This window comes from Schistocerca serialis, unplaced genomic scaffold (genome assembly GCF_023864345.2).
Source record: "Schistocerca serialis cubense isolate TAMUIC-IGC-003099 unplaced genomic scaffold, iqSchSeri2.2 HiC_scaffold_1212, whole genome shotgun sequence".
NCBI classification, from domain to species: Eukaryota; Metazoa; Arthropoda; class Insecta; order Orthoptera; family Acrididae; genus Schistocerca; species Schistocerca serialis.
Genome location: NW_026047417.1, coordinates 132,501 through 137,500, shown reverse-complemented (window position 1 = coordinate 137,500; position 5,000 = coordinate 132,501). Strand labels below are relative to the sequence as shown.

At 51.3% G+C, this 5,000-nt stretch overlaps 1 non-coding gene across 1 annotated transcript in view; it reads left to right on the top strand.

Annotated features, from left to right (window-relative positions):
* Positions 1-4,508: 4,508 nt before the first annotated feature.
* The window catches only part of LOC126435596 (small subunit ribosomal RNA), a 1,909-nt gene continuing 1,417 nt past the window's right edge, over positions 4,509-5,000 (top strand). The window contains exon 1 of the ribosomal RNA XR_007580054.1: positions 4,509-5,000. This exon is cut by the window's right edge and continues 1,417 nt beyond it. This is a non-coding gene — a ribosomal RNA (small subunit ribosomal RNA).

Sequence of the window (5,000 nt, the reverse complement as noted above, 5' to 3'; positions counted from 1 at the left end):
TCACTAGCCATACACTGGGGGAAACGGCCGACAGGGGCAGCAACATAGTGGAGCCGCAGTGTCACTAATGTACAGAGATAGAACAGTTTCGACTGGAACCAGAGTAACCGTATACACGGCACTGATTAGTAATAGATGCAGAGCCATCAGAATACAGATAATATATACAACCGTCCCTATACATGCTGAAAGACTCTGCACACAATGAGAACCACACGTCAGCCAGACACTATCACACACTACTCTCTGCCTCTAACAGGCACACACACAATATCTAACCACCAGCATGGAAGAACATCCGGTGCATCCTCTCCGCCACATTACACAATCCACACTATCATAACCAGACCGGGAGGTCCACCCACAAAACAGAATATCCCACCCTTCCGACATCCGCCATTGCTCAGTTAAGCCACGAACACCCACACATGTCCTACACAGGGGTGCACCCAACATCACAATACTGCCTCCTGTCACAGTACACAAACAATGGCAGGAATGAAAGACACACATCTGCCATAACCTTGGAATCGGAGCGCCGCCTGTCATGAGCCACAAGTGCATCCTGACGTGACAAATCGGATGATCCCGCAGGCATGCACTTACGATAATCACTATCAACGAACCTGCCGCCCCCCCCCCCCCCCAAATACACCTTTCCCTACAACAATGTGTACCTTAACCTAAGCGATATTGTACCTTAACCTCAGCTATATCGTACCTTAACCTAACCTACATTGCGCCTTAACCTAACCTACGTTGTACCTTAACCTACGTTGTACCTTAACCTAACCTACGTTGTGCCTTAACCTAACCTATGTTGTGCCTTAACCTAACCTATGTTGTGCCTTAACCTAACCTATGTTGTGCCTTAACCTAACCTATGTTGTGCCTTAACCTAACCTATGTTGTGCCTTAACCTAACCTATGTTGTGCCTTAACCTAACCTATGTTGTGCCTTAACCTAACCTATGTTGTGCCTTAACCTAACATATGTTGTGCCTTAACCTAACCTATGTTGTGCCTTAACCTAACCTACGTTGTGCCTTAACCTAACCTATGTTGTGCCTTAACCTAACCTATGTTGTGCCCTAACCTAACCTATGTTGTGCCTTAACCTAACCTATGTTGTGCCTTAACCTAACCTATGTTGTGCCTTAACCTAACCTATGTTGTGCCTTAACCTAACCTATGTTGTGCCTTAACCTAACCTATGTTGTGCCTTAACCTAACCCATGTTGTGCCTTAACCTAACCCATGTTGTGCCTTAACCTAACCCATGTTGTGCCTTAACCTAACCCATGTTGTGCCTTAACCTAACCCATGTTGTGCCTTAACCTAACCCATGTTGTGCCTTAACCTAACCCATGTTGTGCCTTAACCTAACCCATGTTGTGCCTTAACCTAACCCATGTTGTGCCTTAACCTAACCCATATTGTACCTTAACCTAACCCATATTGTACCTTAACCTAACCCATATTGTACCTTAACCTAACCCATATTGTACCTTAACCTAACCCATATTGTACCTTAACCTAACCTAATTTGTGCCTCAACGTAACCTAATTTGTGCCTCAACGTAACCTAATTTGTGCCTCAACGTAACCTAATTTGTGCCTCAACGTAACCCATGTTGTGCCTCAACGTAACCCATGTTGTGCCTCAACGTAACCCATGTTGTGCCTCAACGTAACCCATGTTGTGCCTCAACGTAACCCATGTTGTGCCTCAACGTAACCCATGTTGTGCCTCAACGTAACCCATGTTGTGCCTCAACGTAACCCATGTTGTGCCTCAACGTAACCCATGTTGTGCCTCAACGTAACCCATGTTGTGCCTCAACGTAACCCATGTTGTGCCTCAACGTAACCCATGTTGTGCCTCAACGTAACCCATGTTGTGCCTCAACGTAACCCATGTTGTGCCTCAACGTAACCCATGTTGTGCCTCAACGTAACCCATGTTGTGCCTCAACGTAACCCATGTTGTGCCTCAACGTAACCCATGTTGTGCCTTAACGTAACCCATGTTGTGCCTTAACGTAACCCATGTTGTGCCTTAACGTAACCCATGTTGTGCCTCAACGTAACCCATGTTGTGCCTCAACGTAACCCATGTTGTGCCTCAACGTAACCCATGTTGTGCCTCAACGTAACCCATGTTGTGCCTTAACGTAACCCATGTTGTGCCTTAACGTAACCCATGTTGTGCCTTAACGTAACCCATGTTGTGCCTTAACGTAACCCATGTTGTGCCTTAACGTAACCCATGTTGTGCCTTAACGTAACCCATGTTGTGCCTTAACGTAACCCATGTTGTGCCTTAACGTAACCCATGTTGTGCCTTAACGTAACCCAATTTGTGCTTTAACGTAACCTAATTTGTGCTTTAACGTAACCTAATTTGTGCTTTAACGTAACCTAATTTGTGCTTTAACGTAACCTAATTTGTGCTTTAACGTAACCTAATTTGTGCTTTAACGTAACCTAATTTGTGCTTTAACGTAACCTAATTTGTGCTTTAACGTAACCTAATTTGTGCTTTAACGTAACCTAATTTGTGCTTTAACGTAACCTAATTTGTGCTTTAACGTAACCTAATTTGTGCTTTAACGTAACCTAATTTGTGCTTTAACGTAACCCATGTTGTGCCTTAACCTAACCTATATTGCGCCTTAACCTGACGCACGTTGTCGCTGAACCTGCTCTGTAATTGTTATGCAACTCGTTAAATTAGTGTAGTGTTGCCTAACCGCAACCCTCGCAATATAGTTCGCTATTCGCACTGCCCGGTCCCCTGTGTATCGCGTCATGTTAAACACCTTGCAGGTGTTGCTGACTTTCCACATGCTCCTGCTATACACTGTAATGTGGATAGCAGCAGGACGTACATGCCCCCCCCCCCCTTCCCCCCTGCCTTCGCAAGCTGGTCGTTGAGAAGTTTGCATGTTCAATGCCCTTCGCATGCCGACGTACTCAGCCTACGTTGTGGTACGGCCTGTCACCTGTCCGCCGATGTACGCAAAACCCACAAACTGTACTGCACATTGGTCCGTATGTACTGAATGATACATCGTGGCACATGTGTGACCGTACGACGACTGCGCCTAGCAACGGCAGACCATACAGTCCAAATATTGTGCACGCAGCTACGTGTCGTCTCCCTATAAGAGCTGGATTGCAGTGTGGTACGCCATTCAGACGTGTGGGAGGAACGGACGCCCTGGATGGCGATCAGCATGAGCAGTCTGTTGATGTAGTGGAGCGTGTATTCGGACGTAGTCGTCTCTTCTCACACACCGTGATAGCATGTTGCACCGCGTTCCACATCTGCGACATCCTGCAGAGGCCGGCTGACAGTCGTTCGCGCAATGGACACCGCATACGTACGGGGGCTACCTTCCACGTGTTCTCGAGGCGTGCACATGTTGTTGCGTCTATGTGGGCAGACGTAGTGTGTTGTGACACCTGACACAGGCATGCAATACTCGTTGCAAATGGCGATGGACGTCTACGTTTGCTGGTGACGTTACGCAAATGAACAACAGGTAACCCGTTGTGGTGCGGTTGTTCTCGCTAGAGGTGAATCAGTGTTGGCGACGATCGGTCGAGCTATTAACCGGTTGTTTCAGGGATACCCACCATGCCCACGAACGTGAAAGGGGACCCACCATGCCCACGAACGTGAAAGGGGATCTGGGTGTGAGGCGATACGCGGCGGTGGCTGGGTGGGACCGTCCCCGGCCGGTGAGGGGGGGCCGCCCGGCGTGCTGGCAGCGCGGTGCGTGGGCGCACGCGCTACAGCCGGCTGGTGGGGGCGGCCAGTGGCAGGCGCGCCGGCCGACGGACGCGGCAGGCGGCGCAGCTGCGCGCCGGCGCCCCCTGCTCGCGGCGCCTTGCGGCCAAAGCAGGTCCTCGCGGGCCCGGTGCGAAGCGCGGTGGCCATCTGCAGTGTGCTGGTCCGATTGAGGACTGTGTGCGCTGAGGATGCGCCGCCGCCCGGCGCTCGGCGCCGCGACGCCGTCTGCTGCTCGGTCGCCCCAGCGGTTCTCGCAGGTGGTTTGTATCGCAGCTGTGCGGACGTGTTGGCGCGTGCGCTGTGCTGGGAGAGTTCGCTTCGGCACCCAAGTGGGGCTTTTGTCCTTCTGTGGCGCTGGCGTTGGAGCTGCCGGTCACCGTAGGTGGCGCGTGTTGTCTCCCGCCGGCAATGCCACGACAGCACGCTCCCGGGCCTCTGTCGGCAGCGGCAAGCTCAGTTGGGAGCACGGGTGGTCGCACCTAAAGCGTCTACTCGCCTAACTCCGGGCGATTGCGCCTCTCTCGAACCCGACCAAGTACTTAGGACGGCGCTGCGCGCCGCCGGGACCTGAGAGGGTTTCGAGGTGTGTTGTGCAGGGGAGCTCAGCCTCCTCCTGTTTGCAGAATAATTGAGCGGACGCTTGCGTGTTCGCGCGGGCCCCCGGGACACACTCCCGGGCGGCCGGCTGCTCAGCTCTAGTTGACGCAGCTCCCTGGTTGATCCTGCCAGTAGTCATATGCTTGTCTCAAAGATTAAGCCATGCATGTCTCAGTACAAGCCGCATTAAGGTGAAACCGCGAATGGCTCATTAAATCAGTTATGGTTCCTTAGATCGTACCCACGTTACTTGGATAACTGTGGTAATTCTAGAGCTAATACATGCAAACAGAGTCCCGACCAGAGATGGAAGGGACGCTTTTATTAGATCAAAACCAATCGGTCGGCTCGTCCGGTCCGTTTGCCTTGGTGACTCTGAATAACTTTGGGCTGATCGCACGGTCCTCGTACCGGCGACGCATCTTTCAAATGTCTGCCTTATCAACTGTCGATGGTAGGTTCTGCGCCTACCATGGTTGTAACGGGTAACGGGGAATCAGGGTTCGATTCCGGAGAGGGAGCCTGAGAAACGGCTACCACATCCAAGGAAGGCAGCAGGCGCGCAAATTACCCACTCCCGGCACGGGGAGGTAGTGACGAAAAA